The sequence below is a fragment of the Chenopodium quinoa genome, unplaced genomic scaffold (genome assembly GCF_001683475.1).
Source record: "Chenopodium quinoa cultivar QQ74 unplaced genomic scaffold, ASM168347v1, whole genome shotgun sequence".
Taxonomy (NCBI): Eukaryota; Viridiplantae; Streptophyta; class Magnoliopsida; order Caryophyllales; family Amaranthaceae; genus Chenopodium; species Chenopodium quinoa.
This window is the reverse complement of record NW_018744704.1, coordinates 6,289,422-6,316,180: the sequence shown is the minus strand read 5'-3', so window position 1 is coordinate 6,316,180 and position 26,759 is coordinate 6,289,422. Positions and strand designations below refer to the sequence as shown.

The 26,759-nt window shown below is 36.2% G+C and overlaps 1 pseudogene; it reads right to left on the bottom strand.

Annotated features, from left to right (window-relative positions):
• Window positions 1–26,000, bottom strand: part of LOC110702968 — a 33,615-nt pseudogene extending 7,615 nt beyond the window's left edge.
• Between the last annotated feature and the right edge of the window lie 759 nt (window positions 26,001–26,759).

Genomic DNA, 26,759 nt, shown 5'->3' with positions numbered 1-26,759 from the left:
ATAGATATGTTCATCAAATATTATGTTCCTATTATTAAATCACTGCCATTTTTCTGGTCCAATATTCATCAAATTTTCTGTTTTAGCTTGTTCAGTTGTTTTTCATCCCCTGCTTTTTTATGGCGTTCATACCTTATTTTCATTTTGAATATAGTATTAAAGTTATGATTTTAATTATTATTAAGATAAGTTTCATTGAAAATAATACTTGACTATTAATTGTAATTGATTTTGACATTTTTAATATAGTATTAAAGTTATGATTTCAATTATTATTAAAATAAGTTTCATTGAAAATAATACTTGACTATTAATTGTAATTGATTTTGACTATTGCAATTAGTCAAGCGTTGTTGTCAATTAAAATAAATTCAGAACGTATTGAGGATTAATTTAGGATTAAATTATTTTTGATTAGTCAAAATAGGTTGAGGAATAGTATGAAACTTTAATTCTATTCATATTTGGTCTTAAAGTAGGTCAAACATGTGTACACATAATTAGAACACTTTGACAACATAGTACATGTTATTGTTATTGGGATTTGATTGCATATAAATATAGCCGAATCTTCACCATGACATATTACATGGTAATATCCATAACGCAATGGCCTTGAATTTCAACAAACATACAGAAAATCACATATTATCTCCCATTTTTTAATTCCGGCAAGGATGAAGGTTCAATAGGGTGATGGAATAATAAGTAGATCGGGTGGTTGAATAGAGTATGGTCATTTGTCGCAAGTATTAAATTTCAAAAGTGGTGGTTGAATAGAGTATGGTCATTTGTCGCAAGTATTAAATTTCAAAAGTCTTGAACGCAGTTTCAAAGTATAATAAATTGATTTAACTATTCAGTATCAAGGCTTTAAATTGATTTAACTATTCAGTATCCAGGCTTCAAAGATTAAAAACAAGTTGCGTAAATAAAACTAGAGTAAAATGTGGTTGTTCAACCCGTAGTGTTCAAACTTTTTATTTATTTCTACCTTTAACTAGAGTAAAACAATTTTATTTACTGCCATTTTTCTGTTTCGATATTCATCTGAACGGTTGAACAAGGTTAGTAATTATTTAAATTATTTCCAAAGAGAATTTTTTCAAAACATAAGTATCACATCAGAAAGGTTTATAAGAGGTCATTTCCAAACAGAATTAATCAAACCCTTATTTAATAAATATCCAAAGACCTATTCATCAAATATTTTGTTCCAATAATTTATTTACTGCCTTTCTTCTCTTCTAATATTCATCAAATATTCTGTTTTAACTTTTGAAGTTGTTTTTTATCCCCTTCTTTTTAATGGAGTTCATACCTTATTTTAATTCTTATTATAGGTTTGAAGTTTTGATTCCAATTATTGTTAAGAAAGTTACATTGAAAATGATACTTGGCTATTAATTAATAATAGCATGTACACATACGTTGGAATTGAACAATACAACTTGCATATTATCAGGCTTTGACGTTATCCTACGACGGTGGCAATTTTCCACCCTGGTTATTAACAATCCATTTCCTTTTTGTAGTTGTTCATTGCCATATGATCAGAGTTCAAAAAAAACGATTTTGATGGACATTTCGGGTGACAAGAAATATAGTTAACTAATTCTAATACGTTTAGTTACTCAAATGTATGACCAGAATCATTTGATTTATTTGGGTTAATGCTTCGAGCACAAAACGAATTTGTATGAGTAACTATATACTAAAAGACACACAAGCAACGGCACGTGTCATCTCCTACCGTGTTATTTTGACTTTTTTCCTTTAAAAAAACTGTTAGTTAAGGTAACAAATCATTTACCAAAATAATAGTATGTTTTGTACATATTTTTTGTTACAAAAATGGTCAGATTTTTTAAAATAATCTTATATTCTTAAAATAATCTGTGACCTAGTTTAAAAAAGACAGAAAAAAGAATGCTCAGATTTTTTTGCCAAATTTTTGTTTCATTTGTGTATTAGATGCTACAATTTAAAAATGCAAATACCAAATCAACCTATCACATACTTATTTCTGGAATAATCTATGATTATAATACTTATCAATCAATAATGTATAACTATATATAACAACTAGGTTAGGTCTTGTGCCACGCACGGTACGTTATTTTAAATACTTTTGACAAATTAATTTATTTATAGCATAAAATACAAAAATTGTTTAATATCTTGAATAAAATCGAAGTAACATGGAATATTTGAACAAGATCATATTCTTAAAATTTATTCCACTAAAAATACATCTTCTTGAAAAATATTATATATTTCCTTATTATTCTGTAATTAATTGAGTGTTTACATAAAAATGGTAATTATTATTGCTCATCTATAGAGTTGACAAAATCAAACTTTTTTTTTTTAAAATAATTTCCTTAAATAAAATTTAGTAACTAATTATTAAAAAAATATACTAAGAACACACTAGAAATCGACACGTGTTATTGTTGGTGTGTCTTTTAGTATGTAGTTATTGATAAATCCCTCAAAAAAAAAATTTACCTAGTAATTCCCAAAGACTGACATTATTTTTCCCACTGGGAAAAAGAATTAAATTTACGTGATAGATATATTAATACATTTACGGCTTAGATATGTACCACAAATTATAAATCTCCCCCATTATTTTAATTTTCAACCATCATCATCACAACTCAAGTCCACTACATCCAATCCCAGGCATGAAGGTGAACCGTCACTGATAAATCTACTTATATGTCAAACAGTTTTCGGAATAAATTCACTTCCGTCTGTACGAACAAAGCGATCTCGGATCTGCCAATCTCAAAAAAAAAAAATGGATGTAGAAGCGAATACCGCTACAACCTCTATGGTTGACATCCTTCCGCCAGAAGTGTTGGCGACCATTCTAAGTTGCGTTTCTAAGTCATCTCCTGCTGATCTATTTCGGTGCAAATTAATGTAGGCTTGTACTTGCAACATGTACTCTGTTCTCATCATATACACAAAGAATGTAATAATCTAATTTCTGCCGTATCATTTGATAACAGTTGTAAAACCCTGCGACGGATATCCGAAGAAAAGGGGGTCATTCAACAAATTCACCTCCCCTGGGTTAAAGCACGAGAGTTGACGCCACACCAAGAAGCAGCGGATAAGTTATTCGTCAACTGCGTGGAGAATGAACATCTTGAAGCTCTTCTTGAGTTTGGATTTGTACGTCTCCTTTCTCAATTATTGGGAAGTTTATCAGTAAATATCTGTTACTCACTATGTGAAACGGTTTTGTTTTCCAAAGTGGTAGTTTTATAAATCAAATGTACCACTAATACTAAAGTGGTATAATTTTATCATCCATTTTCTAAATAATATGTATCACCACAACTGCAGTGGTAGTTTTCGAATTGTAATTGTTAGAATTTATGTTGCAGACTTATAGTCAGTGTTTTATTATTTCTCTTTAATGTAGCGACAATACTTCAACACCATGGTGTTGGACAAAGGATTGACGATGTTGGCAAGAGCAAATGAGTTTCACAATTCGACGGCAGCATATGTACTAAGCCTGATATACATATACACCGAAGAAGAAGAACGGGGTGTTAAGCTTTTGAAGAAGACTATCAACAGCATCGGATCCGTGGGGATAGTCCAGTGTAGAAGGAAGTTACGTGATATGGAGAAATATAATATGATGCGCAATCATATGATTTTACATTATTTGCCAAAGCCAAAGATATTCTGCAAACATAAACTAGAGCACGAGAAGAACTTAAACCAATGGGAGCTTCACTATGACGCGGATGCGGAAAGCACAGTAACTTGTATGACTTGTAAATGCGTCAGGGAAATATGCGTGTTTTATGAAATACTAGTTGGTCAACTCACCGGTCCTGTGTACATATGATCTGTGTTAATGAACTTTCTTTTTCAAACTAGTGGATTATGATTCCTCTAAGTATATACAATATGTATGGAGGGCGCCCCCATTACTCACTGTGAGAAACGTTTTTGTTTCTCACGGTGGCAGTTTCGTAAATAAAATGTACCACTTTAGTCACGGCGGTACATTTTAAAATGTACCACTTTAGTCACGGTGGTACATTTTATTTACGAAATGGATGATAAAATTGTACCACTTTAGTCACGGCGGTACATTTTATTTACGAAACTGCCACTGTGAAAAACAAAAACGTTTCTCACAGTGAGTAACAGAGATTTACTGATATGCAAATGCTCAAGAAAATATATATAGACCCTATGTTGAATATAAAACATTTGTTCTCTCTCACCCGGCATAAGATGAAAATGTACACCGTAAGTTACCCGGCATAAGCTTTATTTGCCTAGCACTCTAGCAATAGCCGCGTACTAAAGAAAACAAATCAAATGCAGTATATTTAAGACACTGCATAATTAATAGTAGAATAATGTTGAAAATCCCAACACTGTTATTCAATACGCAGAAACTGTCCAAAAGACACTGCATAATTAAGCGAACAATACCAAATTGTTTTTGTTCAGCACAATACCAAAATGATACAGTTAAAGCATTGTTATCAGAAGTTCAACAGCTACTTCAGACATAAACGACACAAGGTTTCAAAACACAAATGATATCTTAGTTACCATCATCACCATCATCAAAATCTGGTAACATAGTAGTTTGGAAAACCCCTTGACTAAAATAACGGACGCTAAGAGTATCACCATGCTCAACATCATTGTCCACCACAAAGTTCTCCCAACCAGAATACAAGAACAGACCACGACCGTCACTAAGTTTAGAACCCAGCATTTCCACACTCCACGATGGCCCATCTGGTCCACGTCGAACACGAACAGGAGTCGAAAAACCAGCCGCAAAAGACTTCCAACTTCTAGGAAGAGGCTACGCACAAGGAAAACAGTACAAGCACTATATTAGTCACACACATATTATTATTCCACGAATAAAGAGACAAACACACATACACAAGTTAAACGCAATACCAGGGCATTTCTGTAGTGATTCTTATATTTAACTACGCATTCCAAAGGATCATGACCACCACCAACCTCATTCCGTTCTCCAGGATCTCCTCCAGCACCACCTTCATCCTTCTGTTCTAAATGACCTCCTCTAAAAACGTCCTCCCTCTGTTGAAGCGCCGCATCATCTCCGCCATTTCCTCCCGAACGATTACTAAGGAGTTCGTCAATTTCCCGGGCAAGCTCTGTAAAGCGCTGGTGTCGTAGCCGGTGCAACTGGGCCGTCAAGACCTTCATTTCTTGTACCTTTGCCGTATATGCCTCTGTAACTGTATCATATTCTTCTCTCTTGACCTTCCACTGCGCCCCAATTTCAGCCAATTCAGTGTACACCACTTCAACCTGTGCTTCCAACTCACTAACTTCCCTGTTGTTTTCCATGGCTTCGATGAATAATTGGAAAAGATGTCTAACAATTTGGATTAACTAGAATTAAGGTGCTTTAGAAAAAAAGACAGAGAAAACGGAGAACTGAAAAGACAAGGGTTTATTTAAAAAAAAAGAGTCTGATGCGAACTGGAAATGCTGTAAAACAAAACCGTAATCCTTCCTCGTTTCCCGGTTTCCCTCTTTACTGCTATGCGTGCATTTCTAATTATTACTTTTTTATTCAACCCATTGAATTGTCAAATCAAACCTTTTCACTTCACATGCAACCGTCACCTTCTTTTACTACTTAAACCGACTTTCTCCTTTCTTTCTCCCTCTTCACTGTATAATTTCTCATATGTGACTTCATATTTACAATAAACATTGCAACTCCTCACATATACTCTACTCGTATGTGTGACCTCATAGGACCGGATTATTATTAGTAGTAAACTACGTGCATTACTTTACAAATCACAATTGGTTTCTACCAAAACATTATGATTAGCTAAAATAAGCTTTTACAATTAATCTCCATATTTGTCCTATACCATTATGATTACCTAAAACCTTAAGTTTACCTATACATCTGGGTGATTTACCTAAAACATTATGTTTACCTAACAACTTTATGTTTACCTATACATTCAGGGGGATTTTAAATGTACCACTGTGTTACGGTGGTATAAAATGGCCCCATTTTGTACCACTCTCGAAACATGGTGTTACCCTTTCAATTTTGTCTACGCTTAAGAAATAAGTGGAGGGGGGAGGGAGTGAACTATTTGTTTATCATACTTGATTACTTGCCTTAGTGGGTAAAAAATGTATTCTGGTGTTTGTACTTTGGAAATGTTTTTCGGAGAATTTTTTCCCACTTTAGATACGAACCTACGGAATTAAACAGGGTGGTACATTAGTTGTATGTTTGGAACCACTGAAGTAAGCGTGGTAAGGTTTTCACACAATGACACACTAAGACAACTATGATACCACTACCGGCAGGGTGGTACAAAATTTCGAGTTGATTAAAAGGAGTTTTGGTAAATAGCTGAATAAGGCCCCATAAATATACAACTAATTTAGCCCCGGCACCGTACGTAGGCAATTGCATAAAATAAGATGTGATTAAGATGTAATTAATTTGATGAAACTTGATCACTTGTTTATTTAATCAATTTAACGAGAATAAGTATGTTACACACGTCGGTAATTTAATGACGGTACTCTACTCACTGAAGTGCCATGATTATCATTGTCAGAGGAAATATTATGGCAGAGGAAATTGTTTTGGCAGATGAAGGACTTCTTTTTCTATATTTCCGACAATGTGTCTTTGTATTGTCATTGTCAACAATATCTGTCCTTTGGAAACTCCTCGCTGATGCAAACATCCACTTAAATACATAAGTGCACCAGTCATACTCATTCTTTTGAGTAATATTTTGGCCTGTAGTGTTGCTTACTTTCCATCATCATGTTAGTTGAATAATTACCCCTAACATAGTTCACCTGTCACTTACTAGTCATGATACGAATAACTAATTAGTAGTCAACTGACTAATAAGTAACAACTAGTCATGTAACTAATAACTAATTAGTAGTGAAGATAGTAACAACTAATTACTAGTCAAGTTACTAATAGCTAAGTCACAGTACACTAGAATATTAGTGAGTTACAAATCAGAACGTTCGGATATTTACGATGACCGTATAGCACAGTTGGAAACCATTGAGTGGTAGTAAGCGGTTATAATGCCAATTTATCCAACAACAGCTACATGTATCAATAGTAGAGTTCTCTTTAGCGACTATATATCGCAGTCCGGGGGTCATGTCCTTGACTTGTCGTAGGTTGTTAAACCATTTTACCAATTAAACGTGTCATGTTTCAAGTACACCGGGTCATGTGATCAAGGGTACCACTATGACAACTTTGGTAGCGGGTTCAATGCCAATCTGTCCCGCAACAGCTACATGTATCAATAACAGAGTTGTCTTTAGTGACTACATATCGCATTCCCGGAATCATGTATGTGACTCGACGTAGGTTGTTAAATTATTTTACCATTCAAACGTGTCATGTTTCAAGTACATCGGGTCATGTGATCAAGGGTACCACTATGACAACTTTGGTAGCACTAAATTCAGGTACAAAACCTGTTATACAATGTCATGTCTCATGTGATCAAAGGTACCTCTTATCCTAAAGTCGTGGTGGTGTAAAACCAATGAACCGCATGAAATAGAAATGTATTATACGTCTTTTGGGTGGTACAAAAACCTGCGTCGTAGGGGGGCGTTGACTAATAACTAGTTACCGGTCAAGTTACTAAAAACTAATTAGTAGGCAAGTGACTAATAACTACTTAGTAGTCAAGTGACTAATAACTAGTTACTAGTCAAGTTACCAATAAATAATTAGTAGGAAAGTGACTAATAACTAATTAGTAGTCAAGTTACTAATAACTAGTTACTAGTCAAGTTACCAATAACTAATTAGTAGGAAAGTGACTAATAACTAATTAGTAGTCAAGTTACTAATAACTAATTATGAGTAGTTACTAGTCAAGGTACTGATAACTAAGTGACAGTACTCTAGAATATTAGTGATTTGAAAATCAGAACGTTCGTATATATGACCATAGAGCACAGTTGGAAACTATTCAACGGCAATGAGCCGGTGCAATAGTAGAGTTCTCTTTGGTGACTATATGTCAAAGTCCTGGAATTCTGTGTTTCACTCGACGTAGGTGGTTAAACGTGTCAAGTTTCAAGTGCACCGCGACATGTGATCAAGGGTACCACTAAGACAACTTTGGTACCAACCACCTCTTGGTGGTACAAATATTGTCATACAACGAATCACTGAAAAAAATGGTTTATACCTCTTGAGGGTGGTACGAATGCCTGCGTCGTCGGAGGACGTTGACATCACCTAATTCACCTGTCACTTATTATCCATTTAATTTTAGGATATCATTTTTCTTGTGCCATTTTCATATTTGGAATCCAAACTTTGTATGAGGAGCATGTTTCATTGAAAATAAAACTTGGCGATTAATTGTAATTCATTTTGACTATTACAATCACTCAAGCGTTGTTGTCAGACAAATAAATAAATAAAATAGAATTATTTAATTCAGAATTTATTGAGTATTAATATAGGATTCAATCGTCTAAGTCAAAATAGATTGAGGAATATTATTTAACTTTAACTGTATTCAGTCTAAATTAGGTCAAACATGTGTACACATAATTAAAATACTTTGACAACACAGTTCATTGTTATTGGTATTTGATTGTATATAAATACGGATACTAACATACTAATCATAATTTCTAAATCGAAGAGATGTACAGTTACCTCCAATGTCATACTGTTGTGTTTGGAGATGGAGGTAGGAGTTAGACATACACGTTCATTAAATATTTTGTTCCTATTTTTTATTTACTGCCAATTATCTGTTCCAATATTCATCAAATATTCTGTTCTAAGTTTTTTAGTTGCTTTTTGCGCTCCTGTTTTTTACGGAGTTCATACCAAATTCTCATTTTCAATGTAGCTTTAAATTTACGATTTCATTTTGGATTAACTAGAAGGTGCTTTAGAAAAAAAGACAGAGAAAACAGAGAACTGAAAAGACAAGGGTTTATTTTTTTTAAAAAAAAGAGTCTGATTAGAATTGATAATAGTGTAAAACTAAACCTTAATCCTTCCTCGTTTCCCGGTTTTCCTCTTTAGTGCTATGCATGCATTTCTAATTATTACTCATTTACTCAACCCATTGAATTGTCAAATCAATCCTTTTCACTTCACAACCGTCACCCTCTTTTACTACTTAAACCGACTTTAATTTAATGACGGTAATTTAATGACGGTACTATACTCACTGAAGTACCATGATTATCATTAGCGGAAATTGTTTTGCCAGACGAAGGACTTCTTTTTCTATATTTCCGACAATGTGTGTTTGTATTGTCATTGTCAACAATATCTGATTCACTATAAATGAAGTCATTGTCAACAAGATGCAAGTTGTCATTGCATTGCTATTGTCAAAAAAATTATCGCCATTACCATGGACGTTCTTTTAAGCTTTTACCACAGTCATAGTTTCAAATATCTCTTACACCCATTCGTAAATCGTGTCTGCAATGTTGGTAGTGCAATGCAATTGTGACGGAATATTAATCTTCGATGGAGCTTACAAGAATTCTAGAATTCACCTTGTATATATATTCGGGGTTATAAATTTGCGTTTATGAGGTTTATAAATAGATGGCACTATAAACTATTTTCAGTTGGATAATAAAATGTACAAAGTTAATTAGAAGTCGATATTTATTTTTGTTACATATTCTACGTAATATATAAGCTAATATGTAATCGTTGTTATTCGAACGTAATATATAAGTTAATAATAATTTAAACCAAACTGAAATTGTCTTAATTGAAACCTATATTCTGATTTGGCAATAGAGAATGCGTATATATGCATGTATGTGGCAATAGGGACGCAGGAAACATGGTTGATAAATACCATCTTAATCGGAAAATTATTTCCAAAATTCATTTTACATAACTGTTTACTGCCAATTCACGGTTCCAATACTCATGAAATGTTCTGTTCCTTTTTTTTATTTACTCCCAATTTTCTGTTCCAATCTTCATCAGATATTCAGTTTAAAGTTTTTAGGTTGATTTTGGACCTCTTCTTTTTTAGGGAGTTCATACCTTATTTTAATTTTCAATATAGGTTTAAAGTTATGATTTCGATTATTGGTAAGATAAGTTATATTGAATAAAAGACTTGACTATAAATTATAACTGATATTGAATATTACATTTAGTCAAGCATTGTTGTCAATTGTCATTTAACATAAAATAGATTTATTTAATTCAGACTGTATTGGAGATTAATTTAGAATTCAACTGTTTTAGTCAAAATAGATTGATAAGTACTATGAAACTTCAATTCTATTCATACTTTTCCTTTGAAATTAGGTCAAACATGTGTACACATAATTAAAACACTTCGACTACATAGTACATGGTTATTGTTATCGGGCTTTGATTGTATATATATACAGATTCTTCCTAACCATAACATATCAATCATCATTTCATAAACGTAGAGATGTACAGTAACATGCCATGTCATGTTGTTGTGTTTGCAGATGGATGTAGACATACATTGGTAGGTTATTGTTTGGTTTTATATATTATGTATGATTAATTTTTTTTAATCCTGTATGTAAATAACTTTCATCATATTAATTGTAGGTACTTCCAGAGGAATGGACTTCCTTATTGGCTGAAGTTTGTAGTCCTATGGAAGTTCTTCGAGGCCCTAATAGTCGTATATGGCCTATGCAGCTTGTGAAGGTTATTGAAGATACCAAAACTAATATGTGTCTTGATATTGGGTGGGAAAGTTTTGTCAATGAAAATTACTTGGTTGATGGTGAGATAATGTTTGTTTATTATGCCGGTAATAGAACATTTTACGTTAGGTATTTTCTCCGGCTTTGGGTGAAAGACTTGCTAGTATTGAGCCTATGCAAAAAGATGAGGTTGTATAAATTTAGCTAATTTTATATTTGGACTGTTTTAATAAAACATTATTATTGGTACACTTCACGGTCAATATATATTTGACACTCTTCAACGTTTTAGGTTTGCATTTTCAAAATAATAATACACCTCAATGGTGTATTTTTTCATTGGCTTTATCGGTAGTTTACCTAAATAGTTTGCTTTGCTGAGGGGGAATATCTACAAATAGGTTGAATATCTCTGTTGAAAATTGGACGATGCTTTTGAACCCCTAGTAAACCGCAAGAACTTCTCAAGACCTTGACCCTCATGTCACAGTCTTAGCGTTGTGAACAATTTTGGAAAACACCACAATATTAAAGTTCTGAACTATTCACCATTATCTGAAATATTTATAACTAGTCAAAGCTTTGGAAAATATCTTTTGATAATATATTTGCCACATTTACCTCCTCATAGATTCCCGATTTTCCCTCTTAACTGCAATTCATGCATTTCTTGTCATTAGTACTCCCATTGAAATGTCAAATCAGCCCTTTTCACTCCACCCTTCCAACTTCACACTCCTCCTCAACCTTATAGGGATTTGACCCTCTCTCTTTCTCTCTTGTTACTTCATCTCACATTTTACTTTAATCTCCATCTCAAGGCTTTGTCGTTCCTCAACCATGGCACCCAAACGAAAGTCCATAGCTTCCAAACCCTTGTCTTCTAAATCACTAAAGAAGGCTACGGGTAACGTTCCGTATTCGGAACCCTCGCAATCAGACTCCTCAAAATCCTTTTCTCCACCTCCTTCTACGGCGGCTGCTACGATGTCGCAAGAGGTAAATTCATCTATTCCGTCTTTGTGGTTTATTAATAACACCACCCATGGAAAATGGAAAGATGGTTTCCATTCTCTAAAATTCTGCTACTCCGAATTAATTGATGTCGATTTCGTTAATTCCTCTGATTTAGAATGCTTGTCTCGTTTTCTTTCTTCTAATCTGTACAACATTACCAATGTAGTTGATTTTTCATATCCTCGCCTGACTCATCTTTTCTATATCAACATGACTGTGAAACGAGACCGTGGAGACGTTTTGTTAAAGTCGCAGGTTAAGGGCCGTGATATTTCTCTATGTAACTCTGTGTTAGCCCAAATTTTGGGATGTCCTCAGGATTTATCCCGGGACTCATACCCACCTAGAGCCGAATGTGTTTCTAGGGCTAAGGAACAATTCTTTCTTCCTGACCGTTCCTCTTCCTCTCGCCAACTTACTCACTCTTCGCTTAAGTTGGAACCAAAATTCATTTTTACAATTCTTGTACGCTCCATAATTCCGCGAACTCACTCACGAGAGTTAATCACTGATCAAGCCCTTGAAATTATGTTTCTATTCTTCAATCGCTATGCTCTTGACCTTCCCTTTATCATTCTTAATTACATGGCCCATTGCGACAAATCCTCTCGTATTTCGCCTCTTCCCTATGCCAATTTGCTTCCTCTTGTTTTCAACTATTTTAACATTCCTCTTGATGTTGAGGAAATTGAATATATGCCTTCTGCTAAAATTGGCCTTGATTCCCTCACAAAATTTGGCATTCTCTGCCTTCCGGATAAGACTTGGAAGCTTCGCTCTGAGCTATCCAGTGAAGATCTTGCCTCTCTGCCTCCTTCTCTTTCCAAAGGGAAAGGCATTGTAGATTCTTCTGTCCCCGCAAAGCGTCTTGAAGACCTTGAATTTGGCTTGGACGAGCTTTGTAGGGACACCCTGACATCCATAAGACCTTGAAACCAAATTGGACCAAACCCATGAGCTGTTAGCCATGGTTAACGCTAAGGTCAATGAGCTTTACCACGTTTCTGCCCTTACCTTTACTACCTGTGGTAGTATATTGCCTCTACACGATGATGTGGCAGAGCATACTCGTGAGAAAGCTGCGAATGTCATTATGAACCGTGAGAGGAAGGTCAAGCTTCGCCCCATTCTAAGGCCAGTGGTGATCGAGCCTACTATCCTCATTGTTGAAGAATATGGTGTGGTGAAGAAGTACAGAGAGGAGGAACAGAAAAGGCAAGCTAAGATGATGAAAAACAAGACAATGGCTGATGCGTTTACACGTTTTTAGACTCGGGCCAGGGATGATATTCGTCACTAGCGAAAGAAGCGAGGACTATAGTTCATATTTCCAAGGCTTTGAAACTGTGTTCATGTTATTATTCTTACTGTTTTCATTCTGTATTTTGAATCAAAAAACTTCATGCTCCATAGTTTCTATGCTTAATTATACTATGCTTATGAATTCGTGATTAGTATATTTTATTCTTGGTATTTGGATATGTTTGTGTACGTCTTGTTTTTCGAGGTTGTTTTTGACTTCATCCAGGAGATTGAAGACTCCATCCTGATGAAGATGTTTTAGCATTTGTATTTGATGATGGGAGTCAAACCCTTATTATATTTTGTGCTGCCTAATATATTGTGTTTTGTATTATAGTGTTTTTGCGCAGCCACAATTCGTGTAGAACTATAATTAATTAAGTTCATAAATCTCATAGTAGTTTATGAAGTGTTTTGTTATTGGAAACTGATTTCATTAAGTGTAATCGGGTGATCTTCTAGTAGCTTTTGGACAGACTGTAAAGGAAGAAATAAAAGATGTTCAAAATCGCTTGGGAGTTGGGGCGAATAAATGTCCAAGCCCACCTATTGATAAGCCAAACAAGCAGCCTGGAAGACCAAAGAAAGTTGCAGCAACAGGGCAACCAGTAGCAGGCCAAGCACCAGGAACTACCTCATCCCAAGCTTCACAGACAGTCCATCTCATTGTCTGCACCCCAACATGGAACCCAACAGCCTCACTGAGTTAATCAAACTGCTAATGTTAATACCTATATGCTCTGACAACTAATCTTTTGATAAACAATTGGTTTACTTGTCTTTTACACCAACTTCTGTTATGGTAGTTCTATTTTGATAAACAATTGGTGTACTTGTTTTTTAAACCAACTTATGTTATGGTAGTTCTATTTTGTAAAACAATTGGTGAACTAGTTTTTTACACCAACTTATGTTATGGTATGGTTTTTCTGTTATCAGCAATTTCATTGCTTCAATTACTCTTACATTGTGTGCATGTTATTGTTGCTTCAACATCTGTGACAATATTTAGAAATCAAAACATGAATTCAGTAAACAAGATGGCATAAACACAGTAGATAATAAGATCGTTTGCATTTTTATTTCATTTGAAATTTGCTCATGATGGATATGTAGCAGGTTGTGGGGGTTGTATCCTTTTTTTGTTGGTGAGTAAATTGTTGGTACTGCCACTACATCAAAGGATTTTTTTAGTAATGTTATCTAATTTTCTACCGTCTCCCTCTTTGTAGATTTTTTATCTAGATCACCTCAGTCGCGTACCAATGAGGTGGGGTGTGAGACCAAGACTGGAGGCATGGTGCCAAGAAAAGATCAATGAGGCGGTTGGCGATGACAAAAAACAATCTGGGGATTTCGGGAAATTGCGGGTTAGTATCAGTTTGACTTACTTTTAATGGGAATACATCCCTGCTGAACATGTTGTGTTTGCTTCAATTTCAGTCGCTGGATGTAGCGTATGGGGAGCCGCATCCGTTGAGTCCTCGGGAGGGTCAAAAGCAAAGGGTGGAAATCATAGAGGTGCAACGGACTACGCGGGAGGTAGACGCAGAGAATATTACGTAGCAGGTATAATCCAAGTCAACGATATTTTCATACGTAGCTCTATAATGTATAAAAATAAGTGACACGTGCTATGGCAGCTGTTAATAGTTTGTGCTCATGCTTTCTTGAAGGTGTTGGATAAAATAACTCCCGCCGTGGTGGCTCTGATAGATCATAAATTAGCTGACGTTATGAAAAAAATGCATAAGCTGATGTCGCAGTGTGTTGACGTAGCTAATGCCTTGAGGGCGAGTAGGGGGCAGGCAATCGAGAAGGATATGCGAACGGAGAAGGCTGGTGTTGCGCATGAAGAACAGGGTTTGGCCAGTTGTTTGTTGGCAAAGACACAACTGGAATAAGGTGCAAATGTAGTTGGTAGGGAAGACCAACACGCCCATGCTGTTTCCGGTGACGAGGACCTGGACCGTTTGGTTCGAAATTTATCGGTGGATGCACTGGTTGCACGGGCTGGGGCTGTGGCCAACGTGTTAGGGGATGAATCCAAGGTGACTGGGGCTGACAGCGGTCTTCTCTCAGAGTTAAATGTCTGTTATTCTAATCATGAAGAGGAAGATGTGAACGTGGAGCCTGGACCTGAAACTGTTGTATGCTCACTTGGGACGAGGGGAACGACTGTCTTGGTTGATTCTCGGTGCAAATTGGAAAGGTCATCTTCATCTGATGAGGAAGATGAGTCTGCTGATGGGAGGGTGGTGAAACCTACCGAGGCAGCCTTGTCAGCCATGTTCACCAATGTGTCAAACACTCGTCGCCATACAGCGTTGGAGACACGTCTGCTACAGTTTGTTAAGCAGTGGAAGGACCTGAAGGATCCACTTAAGTAATTCAAAAAAGTGTATTTGAGTGTGAAAAGTCTGTTTATTGTGCATGCCTTTTGCAAAGTTTTTGTATTAATTGTAAATTCTAATATTTTTATGTGTATACTTGGTGTTATGATGATGGTTCACCACATAGCCGTGGTATGGTGATGATAAAGTGTGATCACATTGAAGCTAGCCAGAGGGATTGCTATGAAGTGGTGCACAATAAATCTTGGGTTCCACTGACTACGTTAGAATGGCCAGTGTGCTATACACCAAGCAATGGGCCACCAAAGATTTTACGAGCAGAAGCAAGCGTTTTTTGCTTGACCCAAGCTTTTCGGTAAGTGGTTCGGGGTTCATTTCACCATTGGGGTGACATATTTACGTTCACATTCGATGATTATCATGCTTCTTGTTTTTATTGTCTGGATCGTAGAATCGACTGTTGTTGAACGAAGGCAAAGAAGAGAATATTTGTAGGAAGTATGCCAAATCTCTCATCAGCTCTAACCTGTCGGATATTCGAGCGGTCATCAACTTACTCACATAGTCCAATAATATAGCGCAGGTTTAAATATGTTTTCCATGCATATGCGCTAAAATTGTGCTTACGGCATTGACATTGGCATTTAAACAGATTTTTGTCCCAGTCCTCGAAGTTCCTCGGGATTCCCCTGGAGATTCGCACTGGTGGTGCTTAGCTTTACACATGAAGGCTCAACAGTTGTGGTTGATAGATTCCATGTACCCTGCGCCGTTCGACACACATGCCAGGGAGATTGATCTTCTGGTACTAATGATGACTTTCATTCTAAACAAACATGGTATTTATTGGGACCATTTAGTAATGTGTAATGTGCTTGTCAAACTACAGCTTAGTGGCTTTGACGTCATTTTCCAACTCTGTAACCCAGCATGGAAGGTTGGTCACCTACAGTTTTGGACCAAATGCACTGTTGAGATTTTAGACCCAAAGGATAAGTAAGAACTTGTGTTCCCTAGTTTTTTTATTGCGCCAATGACTATCTGCCTACCTTTAAGGTCAGGAGAACGTATCTTCAGCTTTCATGTTGATTGTTGTCCTCTAATATGCAGCTCATACTGCGGTGTTCTTATGCTAGCGTGTATTAAGTTCTTTGCCAGAAGATTCACCACGAGGTTCAGTGTGGTAGGTGGTGTATATATCTGTGTTTTGTGTGAAGATCTCTGGAATGGTTGGCTAAAGTTTTTGTTATGTTCTGTTCTTATAGCGGAAGATTCCTATTGCTCGGGCAAATCTGTTCTTGGACGACGTGCAGTGTGAAGTGAACGACTTGAAAGACTGTCTGGGAGATGCCAACCCAGGGACTAGGAAAACAGCGCGACGACTGTGATGTGGGGCCTGACAAACAATTTGAACATTGTCATTCACATTCTATTGTCTTTGTAGGAATATGGTTTGTGTTGTTTGAACTTGATCAGTTTGTGTTCTCTACACTCGATAGTATTCTCAATTTTGAGGCGTACTATGTTATGCTTATTTTGCTTCTGTTTTTACTACTGTTATTTTTACATGTTAACACATGAAAATCAGACATACTCAAAGCATCGTCTTTTAAAAAGTATCGTTTTTTGAAATTGACCTTAAGACCTTAAACTGTTGTCTGTATATCTTGAAAAGGATTACAAGACCTTGGACCTTTGTGTGTATATATATTTGTCGCCTTGAAAATGATTTCAAACACAAATGTGATGAGTTTAATTACATGTTTCAAATGCTTAACAGTTTTACAAACCATTGGAAAGAATATGCCCCCGTAATCTGTTTTCATATGCTCAAACAAACAAGGAGCGGCCTAGATATGCTCAAGCTATATTTTCTTGATCATCCTATATTAATTTAACAACGCAACTAATATGGAATCGCCAACCACACAAATATTCAAGTAAATGATAGTTACTTTAGCTAACTCAAATTGTCACGATATGGCCATTAGTTCATCAAGACGTTTCTGCTTCACCTGTGAGAGGTGTGATGGGTTAAATGTGAAATAATCACTAAAGTAAAATCACATGAATTTAGTATTCATACTTACATGTAGCTTCCGAGAAGACGTATTTGCCTTCCCCTTTCCCTTTGTTGTCTTCCTAAACACCAGATCCTGCAACACCATTTCCTCCTCAACACCTGCATCCTGCTCCACAACATTTCCTGCCATTCCTGCCTTTTCTTACCTCCTCCGAAACACCAGATCCTGTAACACCATTTCCTCCTCCGACACACCTACATTCTGCACAACACCATTTCCTGTCAATCCGGCCTTTACCTGCATCCTCCTAAACACAAGATCCTGCAACAACATTTCCTCCTCCTCGACACCTGCATCCTGCTCAACACCATTTCCTGCATCCTCCTCCTCAACACCATTTACTCAATCCTCCTCCTGAACACAGTTTGCTGCATCCTCCTCAACAACATTCCTACTTGCTCCTGTATGTTTTAGATAGAGATATAACAGCAGTCAGAAAATAATAACAGGCTGAGCAGTCATATTCTTTAAGTATTGAAGAAAGCATAAATCTTAACCGGGCTAGGCTTCTTATTCTTTTTGGTTTTCTTGTAGCCGGTTTCAGCTAAAGTCTTGTGCCTTGAACCCTTAGGCCTGCCCCTTTTCCTTTTCTTAATTATAGGGTCCTTGATAACAAGGTCCATGGAAGCTGGACAGGAGTCTACGGCAGTAGCAGTAGGAGCAGGATTCCTAACCGAGGAAAACGTTCTGCCTTCACTGGCTGATGTCAGTGTACTGACTATAGCAACAATTTCCTTGCTCTTCTTGTCCCTACGCTCATTGACAGCTGATTGAAGCTTCGACAGTGTTTCAATTACCATATGGACCGTTTGATCGTCCACCATAGCAGCGGTTTCACACAAGGTCTCGAGTTTTTGCATCATTTTGTTGAATCTTTTCACATTAACTGTGTCCCCTAGATCATGGTAGGCCACCTTCACCCTAGTGTGCTTCCAGGGTATGTCCTTCCTCCAACGGTCTACAACGTACTTCTCTAGTAGATCTTCAACCAAGTTTTCATCCAAAATCCTAATACAGTGTTTGCAAAGTATGCCACTTGTCTCAAACTTCCTACAGTCACACTGCACCTCCTTTGTCATTGGACAGAAAGTAACATTGTAAGATCTTCACCTATTTGTAATGACATCCTCACTCGCACCGGGAGGTACTATCCATACATGATCGACCACCGAATACTGAATAAGCTTTTCAGACAAAACCTTCTCTCCTCGGACGTTGCAATACATCATTCTCGTACACTCCTTTTGAACTTCTTGAAACTTGTTGTCCGTGTATAACTTTTGGAATATTTTTTCGACTTTGAATCCAGTAACCAACCTCCTAAGGTACTTCGAGAAACGCGCATCTGCACTCAGTTCATCTCGAACTCGTTGATCCAAGGCCATGCAATACTTTTGAGGAAACTCATGGAGTTTTGTTTTGCGGTTCACATAGCCGTCAAAAAAACCGATTGATGCTCTCCACCCTTTGTGTGGTCTTCATACCGGCCCAAAAAAACTCCTTCATGTACGTAGGCACCCACATATGATTGTCTTTGTGTAGGCTCTGTAGCCATTCATTGTCCTCCAACTTATACTCAGCAATAAACTCTGCCCATCGGGTTTGGAACTCCTCGGGGTCAAAGCTCTCATATACCAGCTCTTTGAGGGGGTTGACAAACTCCTGGTAACTAGACAAAAATGATAACAGCAGACCAGCAACAACAGGTTAGCTTGTCTTTATTATGGGAATCAGATTATTACGCCTTTGAAGCTAATATCAAGACCTTGGAAATTGTAAAGCCAGAAGGAGGAATTTCACAACATACCGTGCACACTTGCCAAGTTTCTCATGGATCTTGCTCATGATATGCCATATGCACCAACGATGTACCGTGTTTGGCATGACTTCAGCAAGGGGCCTCCGCATAGCTGCCGCTTGGTAGGTCAATATGGCTTTAGGAGCTTGATTGTTCATGCAAGCTAACCACTGTCGAAATATCCACGCAAACGTATCGCAGTCTTCATGTGAAACAAGAGCACATCCCAACAACAAGGATTGCCCATGGTGGTTCACACCAACAAAGTTCGCAAACGGGAGCTCGTACTCATTCGTTAGGTATGTTGCGTCGAAGCAAACCGCATCACCAAAGTCCTCATAAGCTACCCTACTTCTTGCATCCACCCACAACACATCCTTAAGCCTCCCTTCTTTATCCAAACGTTGAGCATGGAAAAAAATTTGGTTCCCGGTTTGCATTTTGTCAAAGTACTCCATCATTACCACCGAGTCCCCTCCAACCATCTTCAACCGGCTAGCCTTGTACACCTCATGTTGTAAATCTTTTAACGTCAGATCAATGTTACCCTTCCGTTCGGTCGCCATGAAACCGTGTATTTGAGAAATTGGTACACTTTGCTCGTACAAATCTGTCAGCGTCTTCTTCGCTTTGCAGTTCATTTGCCTCATGCGGTACTCCTTAACAAGCTTATAATTTGCCGGATCAATCGCGTGATTATGCTTTAGTTCCACGCTCTTCAACTCCCACAAGCCATCTTCGTTAACTTTAGCATAAACACGGGCCTGACATTCGCACTTTTTCGAAGTCCTCTTCATACCACTTAATTCATCCTCACATACCACCCCATCAACTAAACCACCTGAACCTCCATTACTCATTGCCTTTGCCCTCTTCTTCGCTTCCCTCCTAGCCCTCATGTCGGGTTTTCCCCAACACTCACACTTCCACGTGACTTTGATTTTTTTTGGGTCCCCCGTCTTAAAAGTTACACCTTGAGCCCTTGTCACTCCAAACCCCATCTGCTCAGCATAGTCCTTATAGTAGGCTTCAACCTGTTGCCAACACTGGAAAACCATCCATTCCTTAGGCTCCTCAACAACTACAACTATTTCGTTGCTACCAACCACAGTGTGAGTTGTATGAATTGTTTTCGGTGGGGATAAATACCTAACATCCATGTCAAGTGCACAACTACCTGCATCATCTACGTCTTCTATATCCTCCTCCATACGGACTTTACTCCGAAACTTAACTCCACTGCCACAATCACCAACACCAACCTCACTAAACCTTATAACGCTTTCTGTTTCAATTTCCATAATAGCAAGATCTTCTCCAACAACAACAATTCACCCTTCAAATAACGAACACCAACATAATTACTACGATACAAATTAATCCCGAACGCCAACATAATTATAATATTAAATTCAACACAAATCAACCAAACACGTTTTCACGGCACACATTCAACCCATCACAAAAATACAACCAACCGACACAAATTAACCAACCAGTTGAACAACCAACACAACCAATCTTCACATAAACTAACAAATCAACACAGGGAATTTTTAATAAAAACATACGAAGACAACACGTTGTTCTCAAAAAGTAAGAAATTGCATTTTAAACTAAATTCACCGGCCATTTCCAGCAACCTCAACCCCATTTTAACAGACAAAAAGGTCCTTAAAATCCAATTGCTTTCAAAATTATTCCGACTTCGGTCGAATTTATGAATTCAATTTCATGAATTGTGGGCGCATGACAACTACAGAACAAAACTGAAGACTGCAACAAGCGACGATAAAATAGATCAGAAAAATACCTCGCAATTCGAAGATGTCTGTGTTTTTTTCAACTGGGCTTGTACAATTCGGCGATGTGCGAAGAACAGATCTTATTCTCCGAACAAGCTGCGTGTTTTATCAACTGGGCTTGTACAGTTCGGCGATGTGTGAAGAACATAGCTAATATTTTCCCGCCAAATCAGGAAGGAGTTAACGCCATCACTCCAACAGATTGACGGAAGGATGGCATAGACAAATCCAACTCAGCAGCTTGACACATAGACGATTCCAGCTCAGCAAGTCAGGAAGTGGAAAACTTCCACTTAATTTCCGAATTGCCACTGTGAGTAACAAGTTTGTTACTCACAGTGAGTAACAGGGAATTAGCGATTTGTTAATTCATTGGTAGATATACTTCCTCTATACTACAGTTTCCTTGGATATTTATTGGCAATTTGGGGATAAATACTAATGATCCTATCCTCTCCATGGCAAAGTAATGAATGAGAAATTGTTGAACCCATAGGGATGCACATGAGAGTTTCGTTATGATGTAGAAGATTAGTGGGGGGAGGTTACATACTTAATGCAAGATCCTTTAAAAACTTACTTGTATTCGTGTCATCATGTAAATAACTGGTATGGTCACAAATATAACCTGCCAGATCATGGCAACTAACACTCCAAAACTAGTGTTGTAGTAGCTCCTAGGGCTGCTTGGAAGTTAAAGGGGAGATCAAGATCGACTATGCTAAAATTAGAAGAGATCTGGAGAGTTAAAAGTAGTAATAAGAAAAAGTTATGTAAATTAGTTTAGTCCTCTGGTGTGAATTATAGTTGTGAGCATGTGACAAATATGACAGCTTTATACTTACCCGACTTAATATCCTTCCAAGAGGTGTAAAGTTATAGAATGACATATGAGCACGAAATAGGGACTTCAATAATTTAGAAAATAACAATCTTGATGAGTCCAGTCCTAATCTAACCATTGCTAGAGATCTTTTGACTAAACAGACTGTCGAGGAGACTACAATGATGAGGTATACCAAAATTAGCTTTACTTTACTGAGTTGAGGATTATCAATGCCTTTGGCCATCCAAGTGTACTGAAATTTCAGGCCCACCAGATAGGCTACATAAGCAAAAAAAAAAAAACAATAAATATGTACCAGTATCCTTTATTCTGCTTTAGGTATATGAAAATATGGCTTTAACCCAATGTCTCCTACTTCTCTCTCTTCTCGTTTAATCAATTGATCCCTGTTTGCTCGATTTTCAATATTGACATTGCTTATCTGAACTTTTGTAGTAGAATAGTTTTGTTGTTTAGCTGTGCTAGCTTCACCTCGTGTCTTAAAACTGACAGTTTCTTTGTGTGCATTTACAAGAATTGAAAACTTCTAATTTGAAGCTAATAAGTCATGGTAAGAGCCTGACCGGAGGACTTCTCCATCTTCCATTAGCTGCAAAAAGAAGATTTCCTTTCGTTGATGATTGTAAGGATAATAATGATAATAAAAAAAAATAAATGTGACAGCCAAATCTTATCAAATACAATGTAGCAATCAAATGTATGTGCGTGTGTGCTCACGAGTGTGGGAGAAAATGTTAACGACAATTAAGAGGTAGTTAGTGTTAATTAGAAACACCCTAAATTATTCTTCTTCATTAACTCCTTTAATTGCTTACCTCTTAACACAAAAGTATGTTCTAGCTAATTGCCTTGTAATTTCATTATTAATCAAGTGGTACTTAATGTTCTCCTAGGGGTAGTTTGGGACTAAGTGTTAGTAGAGCTTTATTTTAATTGTTAAGCGTTGAGTCATTTCAGTATCCATGATATTATGACCTTTACTAAGGCATAGGGTTTTTTGTGAGTATATTCTAGATATTTCCTTGCTACATTGTATTTGATAAGATTTGGCTATCACTGTTTTAACAAATACAATGTATTTGATATTAATCTTATCAAACTATTTAATATTGTTTGATAATATTATTTGATACTCATCCTTAAAGGAACTATTTAATACAATAAGATCAAATAATATTAAGGTTTAATGATATTATTTGATATAATAAACCTTAGTACAATTAATATTAGTTGATATATTAAGCTTAATATTATTTGATATATTAAGCTTAATGTATCAATTATTCAATATTATCTAATAATATCAAATAATATTAAGGTTTAATGTAAATTTAAGGTAAGATTAATAATCCTTAATAATACAATAATTTAAGGTAAGGTTTAAGGATATTATTTGATACAATAAACATTAATATCAAATAATACAATATTCTTTATAGTATCATAATATTAAATAATTTTATCAAATAATATTATGTGATACATTGAGTTGTGTTTTCATTAATGAGTTTGGTAATATTAAGCTCACAGAAATCTTATCAAATATAATGTAGCAAAGAAATCTTAAAATTATGACCCTCACAGAAAACCAATCCAAATATTCATTAACGCAGTAAGCTGGTTTGGTTATGAACCAAATGCCTTGTGTTGTCCTGTTAATGAATATTTGGATTAAGGTTTAATGTAAATCATGGTTTTGCTTTTACTCGTCTTCCTTCAAGGATGCAGAGTAAGTATAGTAGCTCAGAAGTATATGGGATGGTTAGCATATGCAATTAATTATGATTGAAGTGGCAAATCTCTAATAATTTTAATTGATCTTGCATTCTTGCAACATTCATATGAAGAATAATATATTCATAAGCCTCGGTTAAATGAAGGTACACTCACCAAACAACAATGAAATGCAGGAAGAAAATCAACTTGGTGAGTCACAAGCAAGACAATCTTTTCGGAAAGAGCTTCCATAACATATTCCTGCCACAACATAAAGAGTCATCTTTTAATTAAGTTGAATATATAAAGTGAACCATGACTAAGGTGTGAAAAATATACATTAAAGAGGCTAGTTGCAGTATGTGCATCAACAACACTAAATGGATCGTTTAGAAGGTAAATGTCAGCATTTTGGTATAATACCCGAGCAAGTTGAATCCGCTGCTTCTGCCCACCGCTTAGATTAACTCCTTTTTCCCCTGTTTCAGTCATATCACCACAAGGAAAAAGCTCAAGGTCCTTCACTAGTGAACACCTATGAAGAGTTTCTCTGTACCTGAGGTCATCCATGGCAGAGGTAAACAAAATATTTTCGCGTATTGTCCCTGTTTGAATCCAAGCTATCTGAGAAACATAAGAAATACTCCCAGAAACCTCCACCTATAAGAGAAATATAGTTTTAAGAACAAACAATTATATAACTAGTATATACCACAGAGTATAGTTCTAGTTAGATGACCCATCCATCCATTGTCTTTAGGTCTACATGCCACAAAAAAAAATGATGCAAATTTCTCGATAAGTATGAAAGTTGTAGAAGAAGCTTACTGTTCCATCCATGCATGATACTTCACCGAGAATTGCTGCTAATAATGTGGATTTTCCCAAGCCAACTTCTCCACATATAGCTCAGGATGAATATCTAGATCTATGTTTCTCAGTGTTGGCTTTGAGGAATCCATTTCCCATGATAGATTTGCTGTTCTTATCAAAATGGCATGATTTATGCAAGTCATATTGCTCATTTTCCTGACATTTTTAGTTTGGAGCTCTGGTGCTACAAAAAACTTCACAGTTCTTGCGAATGCAACTCTTGCATCGATTATGACAGCAATAATATCAGGGATAGCTCTGATTGGATCTTGCATTAGACGTAATGTTGCAAGAAATGTGAAAACATTATTGGCATGCAAAGGGATTCGAAGTAAATAACATGCCCAAAATGTAGCAACAGAGACCAAAACAGAAGACATCCAAAAGAGAAAAATATTATATGACTTTTGCAATTGCACAGCTGCTAAGTGTATGGACTCGTCTTTCCTTAATTTCTCAACTGCGTTCTTAAGTGGGTCTCCCAAACATATAACTTTAGAACCTTCATGCTCATAAGAGCCTCTGAGCACGCCTTCAACCTCCCATCTTGAGCGGCCATCAACTTGCTTTGGAACTTATGTTGTAACTTTGTTGTAGGTGCTTTACAAATCACAGTTAATACAATCACTACTAATGATTCCATAGTTGCGAGTTTGATTGGATGGATCAATATAATTAATGCAAGACAAAGCTGGAGGCTTGTAGTCCAAGTCTGATGAAACCAAATGAGGAACTCCCCAATCCTATAAGCATCCACAGTTACGTGATTTATTATCTCACCACAAGAGTACTTTCTCTTAGCTACATTTAAGAGTCGTAAATGCTTCCTATAGATTGCTGCAGTAAGCATGGACCTCACTTTAAGACCAATCAATCTGGTCCGGAAGAACCATTGCCTCTGTGATAAAGATTCCAAGATCTTCAATAGGCAAAGTGAAACTGTTATAACATACTTTTCATATTTGAAAGCTTCTTTACCCTGACCAATCTTAATGAAGTAATTTAGTAATAGAGGTCCAGCTGACAATGAAAGTGTCTTCAGGAAAGCGAAGACACCATGATCTCCCTCCAGTGGCATTCAACTATTGTCCACAATATTGAAGGTTCTGATAGGGCATCACCATGTTTTTGTTTACTCAATTGATCAAGAAACTGTGAGTAACAATGTCCTGCTTTGTCTTTGTCCCGTAGTTTGGGTATGTCTTCTTCCTCGAGAGTCTTTTTCATAACTGATTTCATCAAAGGGTTTAACCAACAAAATAGCATTTTATTGAAGAATCCGGCTTTGGCAAATGGTGTAACTTTGGCAGGTGCCCCATTTTCATTGATGCCTCCTTCGTCCTTAGAACTATTTTTTCCACAGTTAGATTTCCAACCAAGCATAATCCACAAATCGCCTATCATTCTTCTGCTCTTTATCTACATCATTGCATAACCACATAAGCACCAAATCATCACATAAAATCTATTGATGTCTTGTGTTTGGAGAAATTGTTTGTCGCTATGTCATTAATGACTCTAATAACGTTATTAGAGTCATTAATGATAATGTTACTAGATAAAAGTCAAGTCTAATAATATTATTAAAGTCTTAATGGCTCTTATTTAGATAAGAGGCAACACTAATAATATTATTAGTAATAAATGACTCTTATAATGTTATTGGATAAGAGTCAACTCTAATAATATTATTAATCATAAATGACTTTAATAATGTTATTTGATAAGAGTCAACTCTAATAATATTATTAGTTATAAATGACTCTAATATTGTTCTTTGGTATTAAATTGTGCTTAATTGGTATTATTATGCTACCAAAATATTTTCATTAATGCCAACAAACGCAAAATATTTGTTAGCATTAATTGAATTATTGGTTGTAATATGATGATACGATGTACTATTTGAACAAATCTAATACAGAGTACTAATAAGTAATGTCTCAAATCATTAACTTTGACTTTTGTATGGTTGTTATTAACTTTGACCCTATCTAAATATCTAACATTAAAAAATTGATATAAAAAATGTTATTGGAATTATATTTTTCAAAATATAAATTTAGCAAATATCATAAACTAAAGTACTTCTAATTCTATTACATTTATCTTAACAAATTACTTCTAATGCTTTTTACGGAAATCAAGAAATTATTTTACTTTAATTAATTACCTCTTTATGGAAGTTAAGAAATTATTTTTAAG